At 36.9% G+C, this 27,799-nt stretch overlaps 1 protein-coding gene across 13 annotated transcripts in view; it reads left to right on the top strand.

Annotated features, from left to right (window-relative positions):
* Window positions 1-27,799, top strand: part of ADD3 (adducin 3) — a 109,046-nt gene that overhangs the window by 39,780 nt on the left and 41,467 nt on the right. For 2 of the 13 annotated variants that reach the window (XM_074339078.1, XM_074339077.1), the window contains exon 2: window positions 8,869-8,921. The exons of 7 other annotated variants lie outside the window; for them this stretch is intronic. The gene's annotated coding sequence lies outside the window, so the exon portion shown is untranslated. Of the gene's footprint in view, window positions 1-963; window positions 1,174-8,868; window positions 8,922-17,366; window positions 17,509-21,083; window positions 21,105-27,799 lie in introns of those variants that run through there. 4 more of the 13 variants (XM_074339083.1, XM_019725098.2, XM_019725099.2 and 1 more) reach the window with 3 other exon arrangements.

Genomic DNA, 27,799 nt, shown 5'->3' with positions numbered 1-27,799 from the left:
CTTTTGATTGGTCTTCTTCAGCCTCTGAAGCCGCTGTTTGGACAGTGGCTACACTAGTCAGAAGATGAAGTTATAGTTAGATTATTTTTAGTTCTTTCTAGACCCATATCTTTATTAGAAAGTTGTTTGGATTCCTGTGGTCAGTGGTGTAAGGAAACACTAGGTTATTAACAGTTTCCAATGATTTCCTTAAGAGTTCCTTTGGTTGCAAAATCTTTTGATGCCTTTGTTCATTAGAGGTGGGGTGTGAGCATAGTAACTGAGGCAATGGGATTTTTAAAATATATTCTTCACAATTGTGAGTAAAGCTCCTTGAGGAGTTGTTCTCCACTGTGTTCCCCATGTGTAAACTGGGATTTACCCATAGGAGGCACTCAAAAAATCCTTTTCATCGACTGAAGAAATATGCTTGCTAAGAATCAGTATGATTTACTTAAAGAATAAACCATTCAATTCTTTGAAATAATCTGATTTATAAGAACTAGGGATAAGTTAATTGTGAAACATGAATCCTTTCTGTGTATGTGTGGAAGAAAAACTAAAACTAGATACTTATTAAAAAATACAGATAAAAAATGTCTACATGAATAGAAAGTGCAAATATGTTCTTATCATTCCCCTTAAGCATATTTGCACTTGACATAACCCACTGGGAGAAAGTGATTATCCCACTGAGGCCACCCTCAACCATAAAACATTTCCTTCATTTAGTTTTTCTCTCCTTTCTCTCTTGAAAAAGATATTTTTCTGCTTGTTTTACACGTGTATTTTACTTTTCCTGTGTGTGTGTGTGTTAAATAAAGGCAGTGCTCTGTCTCCTTCCTTCAGGAAACACCTTTTTTCTGTGTGATGCAGTCAGTTTTTGTCATTTCCACTTTAATGTAAACTACGAAGTCATCCTTTTCCCATGAGAAGGAAATGTCCCAGCTGTTCCTAAATTGTGGCGTCTGCTGTGGGAGAGGACACGCTTTCAGGAGCAGGTCCGTCTCTCTGTTCCACGTGTTCTTTTACTGCTTTTTCCATACAGTTGATTTTTCATTTCTCATGTGTGCCACCTAATTGACAAGATGGTGACTTCCTGTTTGAGAGTTAGGTCTGTTTTTGTGTATCAGACCCATGGTGATAGTACTTTGTGAGGACTGGCAACACTGCTGTTCTCGCCTGATTTAAGAGGTAAGCTGGGAAAATCAAGATTGAAAAGGGTATTATTTTGAAAGTAATTCTATAGTGTTTTCTTGGTTAAAATGCTCACCACTTCCTCTATTCTCTAAACACACCCATTTGAGCATATCACTATTTCCTTTGTTTTGAGTCTCTTCTACTTATGTGTGTAGAACTACCATTTGGAATATGATCTCCTGTTGATTCACCTGAGCACCTCTACTCAGCCTCTGAGTGTCCAGCTAACTGACTCTTTTCAGTATCACAAACTCACTGTAAAGTGTTGCTGCAGGAAGGGTCTGCCATACTACTGTTAATTACCACTGGTCCCAAACACACGACTGCGTTTGCTCCTGCTGCTCCTGCTCCCTGAAACATACTGTGGCTGCTGCTTTGCTTGGCTAGCTTAATGTTTGAAGTTATAATGTATTAATCACATGTTAGCTCTATCATGAAATGTTCCCTTTCTACCTTCGTTACCTTGGGCATGGGTTAGGTGCTTTGTTTGTTAGCGCACATAAAGTTCTGAAAATGATATAAAAGGAAATTATGTTTTGTTAGTTATATTTTGGTGCCATGGAAACAACTTTCAGAAATGGGAAGCTACAAATCACCCATACGAGTATGAATTTCTCAAGAGCCAAGGCTGGTTTTGTCATTTTTGCTACAGCCAACACAAGTTTTTTATTTGGGGACATCATGATTAAAGGTTATTCTATGAACGTGTCATCCGTAGATTTATACTTCATCAAGGGTGTTTGGTTGTATTACACAGACCTAGTCAAAGGATGAATGTGTGCTAGAAACGTGAAGGGAAGGGAATGGAATTGGTGCTTGGGAACATTTCTATTTATTAAATTGCTACTTCCTGTGCAGCAAAGGAGAGTCCTGTAACTTGGCTGTTAGCTAAAGAGATAGTCAGGGAAACGTGACAGATCACAGCTGTATACTGTACTCTATATGGAAATGTGCTTGTTTGCCCTCCTGTTCATTTAATTTTTTCTAATTTCCTAATATATTAAAGTTTACCACAGTGTTTCATGGAACAGAAGGTTGGATATATACCCAGATAAGAATGTGAACAATGGTTAAATACTAGAGTGTAGGCAAAGTGAATTAAATACGGGGTATGTGTGCTACAAAACTGACAAGTAGAGACTCCTTCTGAATAAATTTTTAAAAGATCCCAAGAGCATTTAGATGTTTTAGGCTAGCTCTGTAATTCAAGCAGTTCTATATTTTCTTTTATAAACTACATAATTGTTTTACAAAGAATTAAATACTTGCTCTGTATTCTAACAGTTCCACCATTTTATTCTCTCTCAAAGATTTAGAACCACCTCTGGGTGTTACTTCTTTCATCTTACCATCCTAATCATCTTTACTTACCACTGGAACAGTATTAATTCCCCAGAACCCCTTCCTTCCTTCCTTCTTTCCTTCCTTCCTTGAGATTTTATACTCTGATGTCTGTTTAAGCCTAATACTCTAGTAAGTTGCTCACATCAGCACAAGTTCATTTCTTGACATTGGACCGGTATCTTGGAAATGTTTTTCAATAGCTCATTTCAGTTTGGGTGGGATGTTTCATTGATGATACAGAGGAATGACAATTAACATGTTCCATAGGAAAGAGGATTCCAATTTGAGTATTCATTCCTGAGCAGCAACCTTTTGATAGAGGGGAAAGAGTACTGGCCTAAAGTCAGGAGATGAGTTTTCTGTGTGACCTTGCGTAGCAGCCTTAGGCATCTCTGAATTCTCACAACTGAAGGGAATCGGACTAGATGAACTTTAAGGCCCTTTCAGCTGTATTTAACATTTCACAGGACCTGAGCTCCCTGCTAGGACTAAATGCAGTTGTCTGCCTTATTAGTGTCAATTACTCCCGAAGACCCACTATATGATATGAAAGGTGAAAAGAAGGTAAGCCAGTTGAGCTGTGTGATTTAGACGGAGGAAGCCACAGCGTTCCAGATGGTGAGGCTCATGCAACAGAGACAGACTGCAGCGAAAGTGGACACAAGTAATGCTGATGGCCTCCTGACAGTGTAGGTAGTGGACAGGGGCTTATGGATTGGCTTACTCAGTGGCACTCACTTCTATTGGTACAGCACAGTCTAGAAAAGGATTTTTTTTAGTTGGTCTTGAGGAGGCCTAAGTGAGAGGATTGGCTGTAGTCAGAGTGAGAGCATCTTCAAGAAGTACTTTTGTAAGGAGTGGAGCAAGGTGGTGCTGTTATGTCACACAGGTTGAGCTTGCTACAGTACACATAAATGCTGAAATACATAGATGAAATCTAGGTGCTTGCAAGGAATAAGGAACATCTATTTGCATGCAGAGGAGAGACCTATCACACAAATGCTCTGGCTAATGAAGGATTAACTATTTGCTTTTTCTTTTGTGTTGCTGTGTTATGTTTATCTGGGTAGGATAATCATCCATGTAAATTTCTAGTCTGCGAAAAATTCTTCAGTGGACTCATCATAAACTTAGTTGTTGTTTTTAATCGCGAAAAACAACCTTTTTATTGCGCGGGAGGCGTCCGCAGATAAACTTAGTTATTGTATGAAATCTTTGAGGGCATGTAGTTCAAAGCCCTCATTTGCTATTGAGGAAATTGAGGCTGCGAGAGAGTAACTTGGCCAAAATCATGCTATGAGTTAGAATTGGAGTAAGAACTGGAGCTAGAACCCATTACTGGTGATTCACATTTTTACTGTTGAGAGTACAAACCTATCCTTTATATATTTAAAAGTATGAAGTGTACCAACAAAAAATTTCAAAATGGTAAGCAATTTTAGTTAAGTTAGTGAATGAGACTAAATCTTTTCTTTTTCTGGGAATCCTCCCCCCAGCCTTTGCTCTTCAATAACTTGAAAAAGTAACATTTTACTAGTACATATATTTCCATGTCAATTCTCTATCATATTTTTGGACTGTGATATAAAACAGTGTTACACAAGTAGGGTAACATGAGTGTAAAGTTTGTGTACAGTAAGAATCCAGAAAATTCTCTTATGACAGAGCAAGATTGTGTAACACTGAATCATGTTGGTTTTGAACAGAAATTTCAGAATCTTAACCCATCAGAGAATGTGATAAAGGGGAAAAAAAAAAATCATGATTATTTGCTGTGTTTTAGTAATTACATGCAGGATTTTTTTCCTTTTATATAATTATTTAGTTTTGAACAATGTCCTAATTTTTTTGATGACTATGAGGCCTAACTAATGTTTTGTGAACATGTTGGAAATGTTCCTAATAACTGCAAAATGGTATCAGGATCTGAAGATGGGAGAAGCTGTTGAATACATTCAGACAATGGAATGTATTACTACTTTGCTATTGCTGTGGGCCACCAGGATTGGACATGGTGATCATATAAGTCACACTGTACAATCCATTCATTGTATTGTTAATGTGGAAAAGTGGAGTATGGAGTATGCTGATTTGAGACTGGAATTCTCTGTTTGGGAATCTCTTAATTTATTATGCCTCCATGCTGAGTAGTTAAAATTATATGGATTATATACTTTGTTCTTGTTTTTATAGGAAATATAAAATTTAATATGTAAAAGAGCTTGCATTATTTCTTATAAGAGTTTAGGAAAATGCTTTGGTTTTATGAGAAAGAGGATTTAACAGTGTTTCTTAAGAGCTAAACTAGCCAACAGAAAAGATGACATCAAATTATAGGCTCTTGCCACAGAAAGAGGGAGGCTTTTCTCTCTTTTAAATTATCTTAGTTTTCATTTTTTCAGCTAAATCTTTAGATGTAAGTTTAACATACATATGGAAAAGTGCACAAATCCTGAGGTGTGCAGCTTGATAAATGTGTAACCTCACCTAGATCAAGAAATGTAACACCAGAAACAATCAACCTGATGTGTCTTCTCAGGCATCACCCTTTCCCTGCACGCTTGCCATAATCCTGACATGTATAATCATTTAATATCTATTCCTTTGTATCCAGCTTCTCTTGCTCAACAGTTTTTCTGTGAAATTCATCCACGTTGTTGGATGTAACAGTAGTTCTTTTCATTATTGTGTGTACTTGTCCATTTTATGAACATTGATATTAATGGGCTTTCAAATTGTTCCCATTTTGGGGGTATTAAAAATATTTATGCCATGAACAATTTGGTGCATGTTTTTGGTGTCCATAGGTATGCATTTCTGTTAGGTGTATTCCTGGGAGAGGAGTGGCTGGATTACAGGGCATGTGTGTGTCCAGTTTTGCAGATAATGTCAAACGTGTTTCTAAAATATTCGTACTAATTGACACAAGGACTCGTATTAAGAGTTCCAAATGTTCACATCTTTGCCAATACTTGGTATTAACAGTTTTTTGTTTTTATTTTCATTTCAACCATACTGGTAGGTAAATAGCAGTTTTTCAATGTGGGTTTGATTTGTCTTTCCCTGATGACATGATGATGATGGCACTTCTTCATGTATTGGTCGTTTGTATGTTCTCTTTTGCAAAGTGCCTGTTCAGATCTTTTACTAATATTCAAAATGAGGTTGTCTTTTTTTGTTACTGATTTCAGTGGATTTTGTAATATATTCTAGGTTATCTTTCATTAAAGTTTTATCAGTCTAAAGTTAATAGTTCTCTCTCCTCTTCTGTACAATACAAGGGTCCTAAAACACTTCAATTCTCCATTCCCATCTTATATGATATTATTGAGTAGGATTTTAGTTCCACCTTTTAAACCCCTACACTTATTATTGCTGTTACAGTTTTATATAGTGTTTAAAATATTATTTACCAATTTCTTTGCTCTTTCTTCAATCTCAGTTCTTCCTTCAAATTTTAATTTCTTTCTGAAATTCATCCTTTGAAAATTCCTTTGAGTTTATAGAACTCTTTAATGAGGCAATGTTTTTATTTAACTTCCTCTTGAAAGTTAGTTTTATTTGATATACAGTTCTTGGCTGACAGTTATCATCTCTCAGTACTTTGAAAATATTATTTCTGTGTCTTGTGATTTTTTTCTTTTGATGTCCACTGCAAATTGTCAGTCCTTTACAGGTGATTTGTCTCTGATCAGCTCTAGAAAATTTATAGCCACGAGTTCCGTGAATATGACGTCTCCCCCATTCTCTCTCTCTCAGGAATCTCCAGTATGTCGAACTTCTTTACTCTGTCTCTTAGCCTCTCATTCCTACGTATTCCACTTCTTTATCTCTCTCTGTGCTTCCGTCTGGTAAGTTTTTTCAAATCTATATTCCAATTTATTCTCTTTCTGCTGGGACTAATCTCCTGTTTAATTCAGTCATTAAGTTTTTCAATTATTATAGTCAGTAGTTTTTCAAATCTACTGATCTTCTTTTATAACATCTTGTTTCTCATGCTTCCAATCCAATCTTTAAGGATTTTAAACATTGTAAAAATACTTACTTTATATTCTGTGTGTCAATATTCCATTGTCTGCAGTTCTTGGGGAGGGAGGTGTTCAAATTCTCTCTTTTGTTTACTTTTGTTCAATGTAGGTTGTTTACTTATGTGCTTTGTAATTCTGAATTTTGAACTTGGCAGGACTTTTATCTGTGGGAATTCTTAGGCAGCGTATTTTGGGAGCACCTTTCTCCAGACAGGATTTATGTTTTCTTTTTGCTAGGTGTCACGGGGGTGCTACCAACCTAAGACCACCTTGTGTTACTCTCTTGGCTTGGGGTTTTCTGGACTATGTTGGTGTATAAATTCAAATTCTGAATTCTTGGGAGGGTAGACCTGTTGTTAAAAGATTCTCAGGGGAGACTTTCTTCTCCCACTCTGCATTTTGGAAAAGACATGTAAGGTTTTTTGGTTGGTTGGTTCTTTTTTTTTTTAATTCCATCTGTTGGTGGACAGATTCTTTTTTGTCTACCTTTTAACTGAGGGCATTTCCTTTCCAGGACTCTGATTTTATGTTTGTGTGTTGGCAGTTGATAACAACTCTCTGTCTTATAGAAAGAACTCTCTGCCCCCATAACTTGTGACTTGCAGAAAACCTAGTTTCTGTTTTAGCAATTTTTTCTTCACAACATTGAGCTCATCATTTTCAGAAGACCAGGCAACTTTCATTTTTTACTTCTGACCCTACTCACCCTGGCAAATTGACTGTGATTCTTTCTTTCATAAGTTTTAAGCTGTTTATATTTTTTGTGATGCAATTACTTGTCCAGATTTTTTTTTTTTTTTTCGGAAATTACTGAAATGAAAGTATTTTTTGAGTATTTCTTAATAATGATATCATCTATATAATGACTTTATATTGAGAGAGATGTGTATGTTTAGATTCCTCTTTTGAGCCCTAGGTACAAAAATTTGTTTTTAAACCGATGAATCAGAATGCTAATACTAGAGCAAGCAGATTGCTCTGTGCTGACTATACAAACACTGGTTTAGATATACCGATTGCTTTCTAGTTTGTCTGGTACTTCTTGACTTTTGTGTCAAGGCAAAGGCCAAGGACAGTGTCCTTTTTCCAGGTCCTGTAAGAAGGTACTAAGTAATGCTTGGGAGAATCAACAGATTGGATTCATGTACTAAATCACCTGCAAAAAAATGTTGAAATATCTTTTTGCCCCGCTTTCATTTCTTGGGGTGTAGCAAAGGCAATAAATAGCTGTTAAACTTGAAATTGAAGAAAGTAATTTGCTTCTGGCCCAAGGCCTTTCCAAAACCCTTTCTGTAATTTCTAGCTACATGATTGAAAAATATAGCAGTAAATGTGTATTATCTTACTGCTTCCCATTTCTTTTTTTCTTTCTTTCTTTCTTTTTAAACAGCACCTCCAGAGTTACTAGTTTGGGCCTTCTTTCTCTCCTCCAACTCCCTTTTTTTTAAATTTAAAACATCATGTCATTTATTATATTGGGCCAGCAGGAATCAGTTGAAAGGGGTTAAGAGCTGTTTTAGATTAATGGCTTGGCAACTTGGAAGTAGCCCACAAGAGTCACAGTCCTGCTTATCTTGGAGTAAGTTTTAAAAACTTAGCCATTGAAAATTGTTTCTCTAAGCTGCCAAATTGAAAGTTGGAGTGAAGAAAAACTTTACACTGATCCACATACCCCCAAATTCTCGTCAGTATGCTTTATGGGGATCTTGTTGTTTGAAGGATGGCAGAGACCACAGGAATAAAAGCTTGTCATGACAATCAATAAATAACGCTGCTCTGGGTTTCCATGGACTTTATAGTGTTTTTTTCAAAGTTCTCAATTTTTCATTTTCATACATAAGGTATTTACTTCTCTTTTAAAAATATTTTTAAAGTGATAGCCATTTATTACATCTTAACTTTTTCTACATTCGGAAAACACCCTTCTTTTTCCTTCTCCCTTTGTAGGATTGCACAACCTTTCAGTGAAACAAAACCAAAATTGTTCACTTGCTCAGAGTTCCCACCCCCTTGAAATAAGCCACATAGCTCCCTGTGGGTGCGTCTGGCCTCACAGGGCCCCACAGTTACTTGATCCTTCTTATCTCCAGTCACTCTTGGCTCCTTAAGTTGTCTCTTCATCTGTTTTCTTAGCTCCTCCTTTTCCCTCTTCCACCCAGTTTTTGTACTGCTCTAGTCACCTCCCTTCTCAAAGGCTCAGGAGCAGTTCTCAGGGGTTGTTTTTTTCTTTTCCTTTGCTCTAAATATTCTGAGGAAGTGTTATGTGTGTTACAAACAATGCTTGGTGATTAATTGTGTTTTTCTTTTTTCTTTCCAGCCCCACCCATTAAATCTACCATGCTTTTACTTGTCAGGATTTGAGTCCATAAGGTATGGTGTACCTGTGCTAGGTTGACCATGTCTTTGTTACTGACCTTGGTATTACCTAGAACATTCTTATACCTCCTTGCGTGATGATGTGGTGGCAGATTACAATTTGAGTGGCTTCAAGATAATTGGTCTTAATTATTTCTAAGTCATTGGTTAGTGCAGTGTAAGAGCAAGCATTGGTCTAAGAAAAGATATAAATGGCTTTAGAGTTTCTTTTCTTAGCATATAAGTCAAAATATTAGGATGAAAGCAAAAGCGCATGGCACAAAACTGTGTGGTTAGCTAGTAGATTGTAGGGTTCTTGGAGCTTAAATTATACAAACCACTGTAAAGCTGTTAACTAGTGACAGTTTTGATTTCCCTTTTGTATTAGTTGAAGTCTGTGATCCTTTTATTTAAAGTAAAGCCAAGTGTTAAAGTACAGGTTTATTAAGTATGTTATCTTTCTGCCAGGGTTGTACATACCACCCTGTCCCCTAAATACCTACTCATCATTTTAGGACTAAGTTCCAGTGTAACTTCCCAGGAACCTTTCAAATTGGCTTCTTTATCTGAGTCTGTAATACATGTGTTATAACGCAGCAGCACAATGTGCTATATAATTGTTCAAGACGCTGTGTCTCCCTTCCCCTTCCCCATCTCACTAAGTTGCTATTGGCTTAAGATAAAGGATGATGTCTCATTCATTTCTTGCAGTCTCCATTATACTACCCCTCAATTGTAGCACATAATAGGTGTTGAATAAATTGTTGCTAAAAGAATAAATGAATTTAAGCAGAAAGTAGACAGATTTAATGAATTGACTTACCAACTTGGAGTTTAAAGATAAAATTTTTTAATCTAAAATGAGTAGATTAAAATCAGTATAGCCATAGATTTGGCACAGAACAAGTTGTTATTCTCCAACTTTAGTAGTATTTGGGGGCAGAAAGTATGATGCAGCAAACTGAACTGCTTCTAAAATGCAAAGAAGAGATGTGTTTGTAGGCCAGTCCTCATTTTGTGCTTGTTTTAGTTTTGATTAAACGCCCTATCATGCTACCAGTTTGCCTGAGGAAATAGAAAGGTGGCAAATCTACCAACGATCTGAAGATACTTTCACTGAGGGCAGGTGGGACTGGAGGGGTTGGGGAATGGTGGTGAAGATGGGAAGAAAATTTCTAAACCTGGCTCTTGCCTTGTCTAAGCCTTCAAGAGCTTAGGGTAGTATTTGGGGAGCTTAGGGTAGTATTTGGGGACTCAAAGCTTTGGTTTTAAAAGATAGGATGTGGTTCTTGCCATGAATGGGCAGCATACATTTTAGAGCTTGATTTTGGAGAAGTAAGATCGTTAGTCCTGTAAGTGAAAGTGATTTGTCAGCTTGGCCACCTACCCATCTTCTAGCAGTGTGTAAAGCTAAGTACTTGATTTTTTTTTAGATGAGAATACTTAAATTTCCCAAGATTTAAAAATTTTGGTATGGCTTTCTTACCAAATTGTCTGGGTAAATTATTTGAAATGTGAAACATACTTTTCCAACTAAAGAGATTTTTGTCTCATATTTAGAAAAAGTAACAATTGAAAAATGCCTCCATAGTCCTATACCCTTAGATGGAGCAGATCAAAGCAAAAGTAATATTTTTAACAAGAAATTGCATATGGCGTGAAATGTTTCATATGTTGTGTGTCCGTGTTATATTTTATTTTTACTTGTTTTCAGTTCTGTTTTTGGACTTTAACTCAAAGTAGAAATTGTTTGTGAATCCAAGTTTTTTAATAGCAGATATATACAGAGGGTACCAAAAATATATACATTTTAAAAAAGAAAAAAACTGTATTAAAATTGTAATAATATACCGGGGGTACCAAAAAAATGTATACAAGTGGACACTTTGGTCAGCGTTGCTCAAGCAGTAGTTTGCCGTAATCAGAAGTGTCTGGACACTGATGGTAACCACTTTGAGCACCACTTGTAATTGCAGAAGTCAAATGTGACTTGTATTCATCTTTTGTTATCGGTATATATTGACTATTATAATTTTAATACAGTTTTCCTTTCTTAAAATGTATATACATTTTTTTGGCACCCTCTGTATATATATTCTTCGCTTTTTATTCTGTGTGTTTTTTATGAAGTCTGTGTCTTCCTCTAAGAGGTAGTTAATAAAATGTGTTGTTTTTGGAACTTATACCATGGTAGAGTCAAAGCCACACACTGTTTTTCCACTTCAAGTTTGGCAACCTTCAGATACAACACAGGCTCCCTAGTTTGGTTAATTTTTTTTAAGTGGGGATCATGCCTAATCTTCAGACCTAATGATTTACTGAATTTCAACCTCAGGCTTATTAGGCTTAACTCACCAATCATTGTAGGCTCTGTTGTATACATTTTATTTTATCCAGAAAAAAACCTATTTGAGCACTAACTATATTTCACTTGTTCTCAGCGGTGCCTTTTCTATAATTTTTGCTTCCTCTTTAAATCCTGGATTACCTCTTTTTACAAACAGCCATCTATCAGATATTAAATAGGCAAATGACAAGATTCATTTGCCATCCACAATATTTTTTGAACTGGCCCTGGACTAGGTCCGGGCCCTGCCCTCTGTTGCTCACAGCACGTGCGAGAGCTGTACCCTTGATCAGACAGTTGTGAGTCAGTGTGTAATGAGTGCTGTGTTGGAGGTAAGCCAGAGGGCTGTGGGATTTGAGGCTTTCGACTTCAAGGTGGAGGCTTTCCTTCACAAATCCATCTTTGCAAGGGAGGCAAAACCAGGGTATTCCTAAATGGGAAATTACAGATCGTAGCCAGCGATGCCCGCAGACAAGAGTTGCATTTCACCAGCGTGGCGAGGCTCTCATTATCTTCTGAAGCATGAACACCACGGTCAGCATTTTTATCATGGAGTTATCCATGTTGTATCACTTCCAAGAACAATTAGTAGGGAGGGTGGGGGGAAAGCCCAAAGAGAGTAAGAGCTACTCTTTAGTTCTCCTGTGATTCTAGGGCCATCTCTGACTTAGGTTTCATAACTCCAGGATGGCAGACTATCCCGTGAAGATAACTCCTACATAGAACTCACACACCTCGTCTCACCTCAGCTTTGGTTTCTTTTTGGTCCAGGCCTTTTTTGATTCCCTTGAGTTTTGCACCCTCAGCTGCATCTCTTGTACTGTACTGTTTGGTTGCCCCACAATAATCTGGGTTTTCTTTAACCCAGAGCTTCCCCACACTGTAAAATAGCCCTATTATGAAAATCACTTGTGATGAAAAATCATTTCTCTACATTTTATCTCCATTGCCACTAGTTGTGTGACCTTATTTGTTTAACCTCTTTGAGTCCCGGTAGTCTCAGCTATAAAAGGAGCATAATAATACTGCCTGATAGGGTTTTGTGGGTGGTATATGGGTGAGTATATACAACACACAGTGGTCTGCGTTATTCCAGTGGCACTTAAACTGCTTAGCAGCAGTCACTTCTCTGAGAGCACAAAAGTTTGTACACAGTTGGCTTTTAATCTCTTTTTCATTTCATGCCTTTTAAGATGCCCTCGGATAATCTCCCTGCCCCCTATTTTTCTGGCATTTAGCATTCCGTTTTGATGAGTGTTCAGCCTTAATTTTTAGCTACTTTGATCGTAACTGAATACCCAGTACTCAGGTATATCCATTCAGCAGACACTTGTGGGTGGTTTCAGTGTGCGGTGCTCCGTTTTAAGTAGGGGAAGGAACCCATGCAAACAGCCAGCTGGTATGAGGAGTTCTGGAATGCTGTTATTCAAAGCTATTATGGAGGCACAAATGACAGAACTTTACATTTGTTCCAAGTAGATCAGGAAAGTAGGTTAGATTTTAAATGGGCCTTGAATTCTCACTTGGTGGATAAAAGGAGGATCACACAAGGCAACAGAGCTGTTTATAGAAAGACAGGTGAAGATATAAGTATCTAAGGTATAAGCAATCACCGCGAAGTCAGAAGTCTGCGCTTCCCTCCCCTCCTGCAGGCTCCAGCTCTGTCACTGTAGGAAGGCTGGAAAAAAACGGCTTGCCTCAGTAGTGAATAAAGAGTTCTGTTTTATTTGTTTTTGCTGGGTTTTTCTTTTCTTTTTGCATTTACAAAATGAGAAGCGAACATAAGGATAGAACAAAAGCTTAGAAGCAGTATGTGAATGTACATATTCTTAAACTGTGCCTCGAACGTCAAGTTTTCCTGTGTTTCTTTCCTTTGATCACTTAACTACATGCCAGGCACTGTGCAAAGGTTATCTCCTTTAACCCACACAACTGTATGAGGTAAGATTTCCCTTGCTTTTTACCGATGAGAACAGCAAGAGTCAAAGGAGTTTAAAGAAACTCGTTTCAGATGCATAGCCTGTAAGTAAGTGGAGAGCCCTTCCTCGGAGCCAGCATTATCTCCAGAGCTTCAGGGCTTTTTATCCTAAAATGAAGTGTGGAGCTGCTGCCCAAGAGTCTTAGACTAGGCCCAGCCAGTCAATTACTGACCAGTTAGATGACTGGGCCAGGCAGCCAAAAACTTTCTAAGTCTTATTTGCTTCACCTAAGAGGTGGAATAATTGGAGCAGATAAGGCTACACTTCCTTTTAACTTTATGGTTTCTTCTTAGGCTCCTCATGCCTGATCATTTTGTACAACCAAGTATACGTTAAGTGATGTAGTGGAGAATGTTCTAATGCACGAGTTGCAAAGGCATGGCTATTTGGAATTGTTTAAAATCACTTTTAAAATCGAAATAGTGATTGTCTCTGGAGAAGTGGGAGAGGGGATTGCCTGGGAAGAGGCATGAGGGAACTTTCCGGAGTGAAGGTAATGTTCTATCTCTTGATAGGAGTTTGGCTTAGACAAGCGTACACTTACATTTCTGCATTTCATGGTATGTAAGTTTTACATCGAAAGAAAACAAGCCATAAGCAAATATTGAACTCTAAGTAATACATGCTGAAGTATTTGGGGGGTGGTATACTGGTATCTGTAATTTACTTTAAAATGCACTAAAAATAAGAGAGCTTAATGGATGGATAAAGGGATGGATAGACGAGGTATGTGATAAAATAAGTATCGTACAGTGTTAATGTACTTATTTTGTAGACAGTGTTAATGGTAGAATCTAGGTAGTGCTTATGTGGTTCTCACTGTAGACTTCTTTCAGATTTGCTGTATATTTGAAATTTTTAATAATAAAAACATAAAATTAAAAATATTTTTATAATAAATTGTTGGGGGGAATCACTTTGAAAATGAGTTGATACTTTCCTATCAGCAGCCCCCTCACTTGGAGGGTCTTCGTTAATGCCACCCCGGCTCCGGTTAGACTGTCCTGAGTATAAGTGACTTGATTTAAGCAGCTCAGAGACCTTTTCTTTCCTTGGCCGACCTTGTTGGTTGGGAGGTTCCTTCCCTTAGACATTTCAAGTCTGAATGTCCCCCAGGGCTGAAGCTTGCCAAGCAAAGCTCATCCCTGTGGCTGTTTGAGTCACTAATAGTTATATTTCAAGAAGTTAGTGTCACTGTCAGCCAAAGATAAAACTTCAAACTCTCCCACCCCAAATATCCCCTTGATCAGATGATGTTAAAGAAATAGCCCGGTTTTGGTTTTGTACTTTGTTTTCAGTCTGTCGCATGTTTGAGATGACTTGCATTTCTCTAACAAATCACACTTGGTGCTTTCACAGCACTTTAGTTGGAGACAACTTCTCATTGCACTGGTTTGAGTCCTGGCACTTGACAGCATCTTCATTCTGAAGCATATGGAGTGCCGCTCTTGTGTTGGAGCAGAGGTTACCTTTTCGTCAGTGGTTAAGCCCCAGCCCCTAGTGGTGCCCAGAATGAGTGTCTGATCCAACTTGTGTTTGACAATGTGAGGTCATGAGGAGTGCATGGATTCTTGTGCAGCAAAAGGGGAGAACAGTGAATTATGTTAAAACAGTGAATTCAATCATGGGGATACTTCATTTTACATATATAGAAAAACCCAGTAAGATAGCGAAAATGTGTTTTGAATTATTTTGTTGTAAAAATGTCATCTTTCTCTTTTCTCTAACTTTCGTAGCAGTAATTAATCGCAAGTCATTTTACATACTGAAAACAAGTTTTTTTATGTACCGTATGTTTGAAAATATACCAAAAGGGCATTTTACAAGATTGAAATGAAACAAATATTTGAAATAAAATTAGAGGGCAGGAAGAGACGGGGACAGAATACTTCTTGAGTTGTACATGAGCCCATACTATAGTTTTTAAGCCTCTAGTACTCAGTAAAGGGTATTTTTATTTAAATCCACAATACTGATGGGGCGAGGGAAGAAATTTGATTGCTTGAGAGTTACCCTAGAAGACTAGATCTATCTGTAAATTTACATGAATCCCTGAAACAGGCAGGTGTGTGTGAGTGCCAAATAATGTCTGTGAACTAACCAAGAAAAACTTGCTTTTCTGCATGACTGTGGTGAAAGCATTGGCTCCCAACAACTTTTACGTTTATAAGGATTTTTTTTTTTAAGGGACTAGCTACACAGTGGGTAAGCAGCTATGTAGTAGAAAAAGTATTGGCTGATTTAACATACCGGGGGCATGTGGATTCCTAAGAATGTCACACCTTGTCTATGCCAATAAATCAGAGTGTCTATTCTTGATACTAAATCTGATGTCATTGGTAGCTTTTCTTCTGTATTGGAAGGGTGATATTCAGAAGGGAGAATATTTTTTTCATGTATTTTGCTCTTTCTGTGATTAGGGTGTTTCTATGGAGGTTTTTTTTCTTTTCTTTTTTACTTTTTTAAGCTATGAAATAATACTGGCAAGACCCAAGAAAGCTAGATCTGGATTTCATTTTGTCTCTTCAACTCTGTGTGATCTTGTGCACATTCCTGACGTGTTACAAACAGCTTGTGTCTCTGAATGTGCAGTATCAATTTTCAGTGGTGAAAGCCCCAAAAGGAAACAGACTGATTCTTCCATGCACAAACAGCTGGGCAGTTGTGGATGGAATTAATTGCTGATATATATTGGCTGTGTTTTTCTTCCCTTGTCATTTCCTTTGCAGCTGCAAAAGTGAAGTTTGACTTGAAAACAGACATTTCCAGCAGTGCAAATCCAAAAAGTATCAAGATGGGATTCTTCAAATACAGTATCTAACTGCTACCTTTGCGTTGTTCCATTTGGGGATGAGATAGGGAAGAGCAAACAAATGATTTATAATTACATATGTGGTTGAAAAATAATTAAATCAGGCAGTTGGACTATGAAAGGAGTGTTTTGGAATGGGTTGATTTATCGCATGGCAAGAGTGACCTCATAATTCAACAAAAGGCTGGGTCAGTCAGCACCCCGTCCCTAGGATCCTGAAAGAGGGTGTTCTAGGCCATCTCTCAAAATCTCAAAATGGTCAGTACTCCAGACTGATTTATTGTTCCAGTGTGAGGGAGCAGCGGTTGGGGAGGGTAATGTGACAACATGTATCATTGAAAATAATATTTTCCTGTTTTTATTCCCCAAAGTCTTTTCCATAGTTTGTTTTAAATTCTATGTAAATTATTATATAGCTTATTTTTACATGCTTGTGTGTTTTACTGAGAAACCTATATTTTTATTTCATGAGTTATAGGAGTTCAATTAAAAGTACCTGTTGGTTGTGTCTCTGTGCATATTCAGATAGTAGTATTGATTAAAATCACTGTTCAATAATCAGATGTTTGGTAGCAGTTTCAATAAATTATTTTAGACACTATTAAAGATTTTTAGACAGTATGTATACATTCTACTGAATATCTTATTTGGAAATCCAAAGTTTTTAAAAAATCAAAACACTGATGAAATTATTTTTAAAAATGAGTGATTACAAAATTTTATACAGCATGCATATTAGTGATTTCTACCAAAATAACTTTCTCATGTATGTGTTCAATATTCTACTAAAGCAAGTCCGTAAATCAAATCCCTAATTTTTGAAGGCAGCTCTTGCTAGTTAGTTGATAAGAAAATGCTTTTGTTGTTTCCACGTTGCCAGGAGAACTAGGACATTGGTAGAGAAGGGTTGGGAATGCTTATGTTCATGTTCAAGTCCCCTATTTTGGCCAAATAGGCCAAAGTCAAGTTCTGGTGTGAGCAGTGTGCTGACACCTTGAGACGTGTAGAAGCTGCTGCTGCTAAACTTAGAAGCTGGCGTGGTTGGACTTCCTTTGTAGTAGTCTGCTTCCACCTAGCATTCTAGTCTGTTGGTTGAGCTGTGTGACCTACCTTGCGTTTTATCTTTACTTTCTTCAAGAAAAAGAAAGGCGTCTGTATTTCATTTCATGGCAGGAAAGCAGATCTGCAAACACGAACTTTCCCCGTTTCTTTGAGGAGGGTAACCAATTAACTTTGACTCTGAGGCCCTGAAAAATGGTTGTGGCTGTATTAACGTGCAGTTTGCTCTTGCTGAAGTCGGCCTGGGTGTGTTGTTTCCCCCAGAGTGGGCTCCACCCTTGCTCTAACCGCATAGTGTGTGGATATCTCGCTGTTTAAAACAAAGTTCACTTTTAGGGCAGCATTGCATCAGAATTGCCACACAAAAACCAGCTTAAGAAATGTACAGCAGCTTCAATTTTTTTTGTAAGTAATGGATGGTCTTTTGTAATACTGATAGTACACAGCTTAGGGGGAAGCATAAATAAGATAGATGGTTAATTTTGTGCCAGCTGCTAGTAACATGCAATACTCTTGGGGAGGAGCCTGTGGCTTTATCACTCAACTAAATTTTTTCCTATTAGTTCACTTGTCTGCGCTTTTTTACTGAAGCAGTCTACTGAATTATTGTTGTTTTTGTTTTGAGAATGACTTTGACTGTTTAAGCTAAGGAAAATACTGGTAGTTTCTTAAATGTACTTAATTATTTAACTTAAAAATGCATGAAGTCGTGTTCTGCACTGAATTTATTGGACCCATTGATAGCCTAATCTGGCAATACTGTATTTCGAGACATCATGGCATGAACTTTGTGGGTAAGAGTGGGTTCATTGATAGAAAAAAAAAGGCAGCATCTAAAGAGCCTTTATTTCTGTCATAATGAGGCTTTGTCCTGTTGCTGTTGGGTATTTGTCAGAAGAGTTGGGGAGGCTGCAGCCCCAAGTTCTGTTCCATGCCTTTCTGTGCCTCTGTTCTTTCTAGAGTTTGTGACGTGAACGGTAAGTTGAACTATAGGGGAATCATTGTTATTCAGTGAGGTCCATGTTCAGCAATTTTTTCTTTGCAAATGGGGGTCTGACTTTTTTCCCCCGTTGCATATTGGGGTTCTGTTTATAGCTGGCTTTTAAATGCCTGTGAAGTATTTAATTATGCACTGACCAAAGTGGGCACATTGGGAGAGAGGCTGTGCTCTGTGATGTCTGAACTGACTGTTTTCTTCCTCTGGTGCATGTTCACTGCGTACACTTGTGCGGTAGACACACCCATTTGGTACGAACAAGTGAACCACTTGCCTCAGTTGAAATCAAAGCTAAATGTTGAAATGGGTAGATTTCCATCAAGCTTGCAGGCGTGACATTGTGTCATCCTTTTCGGACTTAGACTTCTAGCTTCCTTGCTTCAGCTTCCTCTTTGTAATTTGGTAGTTAGTACTTGTGTTTAGCTATTTGCTAACCTCAGAGGGATGTAAGAATAAAGTAAAATCCTTGTATCATAGAAAAAAGCACTAGCCTGGGACTCAGATGATTTCCTTTGGACACTAGTTTCTTCACCTGTAAAAGTAAGCATTTGGGTTATCTCTCTAAGATCTTTTCCAGCTTAGCATATCCTAATTATCTTTGTAAAGATGCATGCCTGTTCCAGAAATGCTAAAGGAAATGTATTAGAATTGAGAAAAAATGTTTAGATGTTAACCCAAAATCATTCTTATAAATGACATGAAAACTAAAACTTTGCTTTGAATAAATTGTGTATATCAGAAACTGTGGAAATTTACTATTTAATATCTAAGCAGTAGAATTAGCTGTATAAATCATTTCAACAAAATCATGTTCAAGTTGAGATTAGGTGACCCTCTTGTCACAAGTATTGTGTAGACATTTCATTAAACATTGCGTATAGTCAGTTTATAGTTATTGTGTAGCCTCGGATAAGTGGTTTTCAAACTTTTCTGCAATGTGTTTTGCTCATGACCCCAATACATATACTACTTCATCGCTGAAATAAATTTCTCCTACGCACAGAAAACACTCTGTTATCTTCTGTTCTATTTCATATAAAAAATTGTTGGTTTCAATCCACTGAGCTAGATGATCTCTGTTGTCCCTTTGAATTCTAGGTGAACACAGTTACTCTTTGACTTTTATAGTTACTCCAGAGCAAAGCTTGCCAACGAATTTGCTATTAAATATTGAAATTAGAAGATTTTCTAAATAGATTTTACTTGGAACTTTTGTAGAAAGTCAATAGTTAATATCTCCAGTAATTCTTATTTTTTTTCTTATAATAATTATGTAATATGAAGAAAATGGAGTGAATTTTTTCGTCAAGCCATATGTAGTTGCCCCCAAATCCCCTTCTGTTTACTCCAGTATGCTATACAAATTTTATCTTATGTATGCACGCTGTACTGGTGAAAACTAAGGCACATACCCTGGTGTGAAAAGGGTTCAGACATCTTCTCTAAAGAATTAGATATAATGTGTCATGTAGATTAGGTGCACAGTATCAAATTACCATTGATAAACTCCATCTTCATCCTCCTCACCAGATTTTCCAGGGCTCTACAGAAGTTCCCTTCTCTGCTTTAATGTACTTCTAAAAAGTATTAACTTTGTAACTTAAAAGATGTAGATGGTAAAAAGATGAAACAAAGGGCATATGACAAATGTCTCTTTCCCAACTTAATTCCCAGAGCCCTACTTCCCAGGAGGGAATTTCTTTATTTTTCCAGAAAATTCCTATGAATATGAGTGGACATCTTTTTTAAATCCAAATTATACTATGCACACCATTATGTATCTACCTCATTCTTTTTAATGGCTGTATAGTACTTCAGTGTATGGATAGATGTACTATAACTTATTCATGCACCTTTTGATAGCTATCTGGATTATCTCCAGGTTGTGCCCTTTCTCCCTCATCAGATACACTTATGCTGTCAGTCTTCTCTCCTACCTCCATTCTGGGACAGAACCCAGAACCCAGGTGTTATAGGAAAGGGGTGATAGTGCTGTGTGGACACGGAGAAACCCCTCACCGGCTTCTCCTCCTCCAGCGGGAACACCAGAGGTGGGTCCCTACAGCCCCAGCCCTTCATGCATGGGGAAGAATGTCCTGAGAGTCACTTTTCAGCAGATGAATGAGGGAACGTTGGGTTCAAAGTCCAGTAACTTGAGTGTGATATTGTGGGCAGATTACCTAACCTTCTTGTTCCTCAGTTTTATCATCTATAAAATGAGAGGTTGGAATTGAAGAGTTTTAATGTCCCTTCCAACTGTAATAGTGATCTAGTATTTCTGTTGGAATATTGATTTAAGCTATGTAACCCAAATTATATGAAATTTCTGTTATTTAAATTCAAAACATCTTTTGTGTATATTGTGTGGTCTGTAATTTATTTGACCTGCCATATGGCCTAAGCTATTTGAAAGTTTAAGGATGTAAAAAAGTGAAGTTGAATGTTATACTATATTTTACATAAACTCTCCTTTTTAAAATGTCAATTTCAAAAGCATAAAACCTGTTCCAGAAGTAGAAGCAAATCCTTTTATCGAGCTAGAATACTGGAGAGAAGAGTCTGAGTGAGGTGATGTTTGTTTTTAAAATGGATCCTTGTAATTTTCATTGAATCTAACTATTCAAAGCTAATCCTGAGGGCTTTGAAACTTGGCTTCAGCCGCCTTGTTTAAATTGTTTTCACATTCTAGCCCTCTAATCCATCTCGTTGTTTCACTGAATGCTAAAATTGATATCGCTTGACATAGCTAGTTTTCTGATTTGGTGCTGAGGAAGCAGCCTTAGAGGTGAACTGTACACTCTCATCCTGCCAGCAAAGTTATCAAGTTACACAGCAAAGTTATAAAGTAACAGAAGCAGGAATTTTTTGCTGTATCACACACATAGGTTATTTAGCATTGCCTGTTTCACAATTTTATTCTTGTGATTCTGTCAAGTGACAGCTGTCCTGAAAGCAAAATGGTATGAGAACTTCATCGTTTGATTTGCATAATTACAGCAGGAAGGTAAAAAGACATTTTCTTGGCCTGGAGGTAGGGGAGTCTGTATGTATTTGTATTTGTGGTTACCCTAGCTTCTTGGCAGAAGGCTTGACATACTTTGAATAAGTATACTTCTCTAAAACCTGAGATGTTATATATTATCCAAATAATGCTAGATAATTCTAAGACTAGTATTCCATGTTAATTTTCGTATATTAGGCTGGTGCAAAAGTAATCGTGGTTTTTGCAATTATTTTTAACCTTTTAAACCGCAGTTACTTTTGCACCAACCTAATAAATTGTTTGACATGCGGTTTGGTTTAGCAAAATGTATTGAGGACCTTCTAGAAGCCAAGCTCTGCGTTAAATGGTGGGAGTACTTAGATGACAGAGAAAATCTCACTGGAATCTACTAAAATGACAACTGTTCCTGTATTTCTTCCATTGTTGGAGTTTTCTAATATCCACTGGTAAGTGGAACTGGGCAGAGAAAGTTCTTCAAATTTGAGTCTGTGAAAATAGGAGAAAACAAAGCATACGTTCAGTATTTAAAAAGGGGGTCTTCATGTCTGGTTAGAGCAGTGTCAGTTACTGTTAAGGTACACTCTTGTGTGTGAGTCTGCTGGTGATACCAGTTTCTCACTAATCAAGTTCTAAACAAAATAAAGCTGTGGTGTTTGGACTAAATGAGCCTCGCTTTTGGCCTTCTGAGATACAAAAACCTGTTACAATGATGGTACCTCAGATATTATAATGACTTAAACAATTGCTTGTATGAAATTAACCTTGAAAATGGTCACACTGTCTTGATGACACATCCCCATATCTTTGTCGGTACCCCATCCATTGTGGTATTTATGACTAAGGAAATTCTCTATAGTTAGAAATATACAGGATGCTGCTGTCTACAGGATGTTGAACAAACTTTGTCTAAAACATTTTAAATCATTTTAGAAAAACAATCCTATGATAGCAAAATCAGTCAAATAGAGTATAGTTTGAGCTGAAGCAGAAAGCCATTTTAAACAAGAGAGACAGAAGAAAAAGTCTAATCATGCCGCTGGTCTGTTACCCAATCTCAGAAGGGACTGCTGTTTCTCCTTTGGAGCTCAGCTTTTGGCGAGGGTCCTGTGACAGTGGGAATTCGCTTCCTATCAGGAAACGCTGTTTTTCAATGTATTATCTTGTTGAGACAACCACAGTGAACAATAGGCTATTAATGTATTAGAACAACAAGTGTCATAACTAAGCCAATATTTGCTTTGTTTTGAGTGTTACCCTAAAAAAAAAAGAAAAAAACTTTGGCTGGGCTTCAGAATACATTTGTACATTTGACCATCAGTAACTGCTGGAGATAAAAGCCATGAGTTAAAAAAGAACAAAGAAAAAAGTGCTTTAATGGTGGTGATGAACTTTTGCAGGTTTACTCTACTCACTTCCTGTCTACAGAGAGACAAGAATAAATTAAATAATTTCAAATACATCTTTCAGGTATGAAAAAATGACCATTTAAAAGTCTGTTTTGACTTTTGGAAGCCACAGCAAGAAATTGGTATAAAGAAAAAAAAGCCTCCAACTCAAGTTCTTTTATGAAATATCAAACCCTCTTATGAGATATATCACATTCAGTTTTGGATATTATATTTAAAATGATTTGATAATACTGTTTATTTGGGGGCTGACAGCTATTTAAAAGCTCTTTTATTCATAATGATTAGGAAGAAGAAAACTTCATTCAAGAGGTGGTCGGTGTTAATATCAAGTCACTACTCTAATTATGTGATAAGAATACAATAAAATTTCAGAGCTGGAAGGTAAACCTAGAAGTTTCTGATTAAACCACCTCATTTGATACATGAAGAACTTCAGACCTTACCTGTTCATTGAAATCTTCCTTTGCTATCTTATTCCAAAATTCTGTTTATTAGCAATCCTCGACAATTCTTGGAAATCTTTTTTCTCTTATTTGGTAGTTGTTATCAACTGGTTTTTACTGTCACTTATCTTCCACGTTGTCGTGTTTTAGTTCTCTCTTCAGTTAAACCGGAAAGTCCTTAAGGGCAGGACCTAGACCTGTGCCTTTTATCACCTCATCCCTTCACCTAACGAGTGGTTTAGTGTTTGCTGTTTGAGTCAGTCAGTAGTTTTTGTGATTATTTCAAGATGACATTTTTGTAGCATTATTTGTACCTGGTCTCAAAAGTCAACAGTAAGGAAAGATTTGTGTTTTATAATTTCTATTTTTGTATCTTCGTACTTTGTTGTGATTACTTTTCAGTCATCTTAAGACATGTCATATGCAGGTCACAATATTTACTACCTCAACCATCTTGGATACCTGGCCATTCTGATCAAACCATGATTAGCCCAGTTTTCAAGGGTCATCTAGATTCTCTGCCCTAGTTTATTCTGAGACAGATAGAGAATGGGATATTATGAGTCAACAGCCCTACTCACCTCACTCAGTTTAATAACCCCTATTGAGTAACTTTAAGTGGATGGTAAAGAAAGGAAAAAGATGTTGACCCAGTTACTGGGGCAGACAGACATACTCAAATAAAAGCAACACAGAGTGATAAAGCACTTTGGGAACACTAAGCGGGGGAGGCTAATTCTGTTGGAAGAGATTGGGGAAACCATGATGGAAGGAGATGGCTTTTGAATTAAGAACTCCAAATATGGATTAAAATTTGGATGGATGAAGATCAGAGGGGAAAACCGTTCACATGTGTGAGAAATAAGGTTCGCAAAGCCTCAGTCAGGGAAATGTCTTGTTTGGGAGAGGAGAGGCATCATTTCCCTCTAAGTCTACGGGGGATAGACATGAAGTCTTCTTCATCCTGTTTTCAGAGCCTGAATTGTAGAAACCCCCAGACTGATTCCTAAGTATTTTTTTAAGTTAGGCCTCTAGGATGCTTTTTCTTTTCTCTTGAGGGAGGGGCTAAGAAAATGGTGTTGTGGTAAATTATAGTAGGTAGTTTTGTGCTTCTCAGTTGTAACCGTGAACCCCAAAGGTTGTAGTGTCCATACCACCTGTCAGTTGTTTGAAATAACACTTGCAACCACTTTACAACTGTATAGAACCCGTCCTTAACAGTAGAGATCAAAAGTAGACACAAAATATTTACCAAACTCAGGATAGCGACTTAAGTTACTAAGCACCGCAAAGCTTGCTTTTTAATTAACAGTAAAGTACTTGATGTAAGTCCAGCTAAATAAGCACTGCAGAACTAAGCTGTGAATCTTGTCTTTGAGAGCTTCCGAAAAATAAGAATTCTGCTCCCAGCCTGAGTTTGAACTATAGCAAGCAATTTAAGTGGACCCTTCAGCATGTGTGAAGTGGGCACAAACAGCTGACTCATACAGTTTACTGCTGTGAAAGTTTGAAAGGGAAGCATTCTCATTATTAAGAAATGGTGTGTTTAAAAAATAAATTTTAAAAAAAAAGGAAATGGTGTGAATGGCCCTAAATTCTTATGAAAACACATTTTTAAAATCTGTGTATTTTTTAACACTGAATGCATATCTACAAACCCCTTAAAATCAAGAAATTTGAGCTTGAGGCATTAGGTGAATTTTCTCTTTTACATAAAAATGAACATTTCATTTAATTTACAGTAGCTTCTGAAATTAGTTCAATGCACAAACCTTTAGTTAAAGGAATTTTTTAAATGCAGTTCATGTTTTAAATCGTTTCTTATAATGACATCATATCTACATTCTATGTATCATATGCTACTAATGTGAAAAGTCTTGAGTAAGATAAATTGAGGGACTTGGGCAAGTCACAGTCTCTTTTGGGACCTGTTTCTTCATATAGAGAAATGAGAAGGTAGGACTAGATGTAATAATATCTTCTATTAAACTCTAACACTTTTAAATTCTAAAGATGCTATTCCTGTTTTGGTTCTAATTAGGTAACAATTTATTTCTTGGAAGAGTTGTTATTGGAATTACAGTTTTGTTTCTCTGTCATCTTTACAAAGATAGTCTTCATCCTTTAAAATCTGCATTTCTGTTTTTGATAAACTTTCCTCCATCAATTAAATGATGGGTTAGTTAAATGCTTTCTCTTTTTCCCTGAATTTGACATTAGACTTTTTAGGTCTTCTTTCAGATTTTCCTGTTTTTTCTCACTTAATACGTGCAGGTATTAAGACTTCTGTTTCCAGCTATGGATTAGAGACCTGGGTTGTTGACGCCATCTTCCCATAATCTCCAGTCTCCTCTCTGTCTTCATGTCAAAAAAGAATTTTCTCTTATGTAACTTAATTGTCATAAAATATCAAAATGTATGCACACATTTTCAAGATTCTTATTTATATCAACTTGGCTTACTTTTTAAGGTTAAATCTTATTTTATACCAGGTCAGAGCCTAGACCTTAAACAAATCAACAAGCCTATTTAGCAACAATTCCTAACACCGTTCTAGATGAATCTGTAGGTTAGGATTTAGGGGTCTTAAGTGGGGAGAAGGGCAGAAATACACATGGCAAAAGATTTGCTAACCTGAGCAAGTAGCTTTTTAAATCCACCTTTGCTTAAATGAAAAGACATTCCATCAGACTAATATTTTATAATTTGAGGACTGCTTTAATATTGTTTCAGGTATGATGGAAGCAGCGGAGTCCCCTACACCTTTAATTTGTGCTTGGCATTCATCATGAATCTTCATGGAGTTTTACAAAGAAATTTCTATTCAGAATCTGATGTAACAAGAACATTCATATCTTCTTGCTTCAGACTTTCATGAAAACATTATTTCTCAGTCTAACATTGTAGTTTGCAAAAGTCATGCCATTGTGAAGACATCTGTGTTGCATTGCCATTACATATATCCAATGTTCAGGTTGCTATTTTGATTTTTTATTTCTAAAGGGCTGACCTTGATTCAGCAAAGGTGTGCTATCCACATTGTTATGATGGTAAAATGCCTGCTAAAAATAGGTATTATTGGGATGGAAATTCCATTGGAACAGTATGTTCCATTGGAACAGTATGTGTACTGGTTTCCTAGGGCTACCATAACAAAGTACCTCAAAATGAGTGGCTGAAAACAACAGTTTCTGAGACCAGAAGTCCAAGTTCAGGGACTACCAACTGCTAGCTTCTGGTAGTTGTCAGCAGTTCTTGCTGTGCTTAGGCTTGCAGATGCATCAGTTCAAGCTCTGCCTCCATCGTCACATGGCTTTTTCCCCTGTGTGTCTCCTCTGTGTCTCTGTGTCCACCTCTCTCTCACTTTTCTCTTATAAAGACACTAGTCAGTAGATTTAGGGCCTGTTCTAATCCAGTATGACCTCATCTTAATTTGATTGTAAATTAAGACCCTATTTTCAAGATCACACACTGAGGTAATGACATGAATTTTAGGGGACACTACTCAACCCAGTACTGTACGTATTATTGAACTTTAGATCTAAAGATGATTCACTAGAAAAAGCTAGTTTCACAAAAGTAGATTTTTTTTACAAAACAGATTTCTGAGGTTGATAATTATCTCTCTTCATGGACTTCCACTTAAAACTGTTTTCCGATTTCTAAAATGACAAGTTATTTTTGAAAGTGATTTTCAGGTACTATCTGTGCTTATTAATAAGTTGTATTTTCATGGCTTAATATTAGACTTTCCATAGGGTGGGAGGTGGGGGACAGATGAGACGGTGATGACCTTAAAATCCTCCTTACTAGCCGAATCTGAAAGTAGGAGCTCCTTCAAATCAGACTTCTTTGCAGTAACGATGTATTGAGTTACTTACAACTTTTGGATTGGTTTTTGCAGCTGTATTTTATAATTTATAGCCATAAAAGCCAAAAATCTTTAGCTGGAATACCTGAAATAGGAGATCAAAATGAACTCTTGGGATGTACTCATACCCTGTGTTCTTTAACTTTTGGGTTTTTTTCATATTTTCCTCTAGTTTTTAAAATAAGGGACTTTGCCTCGTTTTTTGTGTCCTTCCAGCCTCCCTCATGCCCATCATTGGTCACAATGACCACATTAGGGATGGTCCATTAGAAGTACTGTTCACAGGAACAAATCAATTTTCTAGGTTAGCTTTTTGGGTGAATGTTTGATTTTGCAAACCTCAACTCATTTTTAATAATGAGTTTTGTAGGATTATTTGCATTTCTTCAGACTGAGGAACTAGAATTTCTTGAGTTCAAAATCTTTGAGAAATAAGTAGGTGTCAGATTGTAATTTCAGAGAGTTAAGTTTTCTATATTACTTGTATTCTGATACTCACTTTGGAAAGTTTCCTGGTTTCTAGAGTAGATATACAGTAATAGGTAAGAGTGAATTTGACCTCAAACATTGTTCTCAAGAAAATGTCAAAATCAAGGGCTTTAAATTTTCAAGCTCAGTGCTGCACAAATAATTAAATAGACTTTAGTTCATGAAGTATGTGAGAGTTTATATTTCTTTAAAAAAAAAAAAGCTTTTTGCCCAGAAGGGGCTGTGTTCCAAATAGTAAAGAACCAAAGGCTTAAGTTATGTCCAGAAATTGAGAGCAATGAATCTTTCTTTAAAAATCATAATCTCCAGTGATTCCACTTTTTAAAACCTCTCATTTATCATGAGCTGTCAAGTTCTGAATAGTTTCCTGGATCTCAATTTTTAAAATTTCACTGATACCAGGGGACTTAATAACAGAAACTAAATGTCCGAGAGTCACATTTGAGTAATCAATCCACTTGTCTCTGTCAACTTCCTCTTAGG

The sequence above is a fragment of the Rhinolophus sinicus genome, linkage group LG07 (genome assembly GCF_036562045.2).
Source record: "Rhinolophus sinicus isolate RSC01 linkage group LG07, ASM3656204v1, whole genome shotgun sequence".
NCBI classification, from domain to species: domain Eukaryota; kingdom Metazoa; phylum Chordata; class Mammalia; order Chiroptera; family Rhinolophidae; genus Rhinolophus; species Rhinolophus sinicus.
Note: the sequence above shows the minus strand (reverse complement) of the source record. Positions and strands in the feature narration are given on the sequence as shown.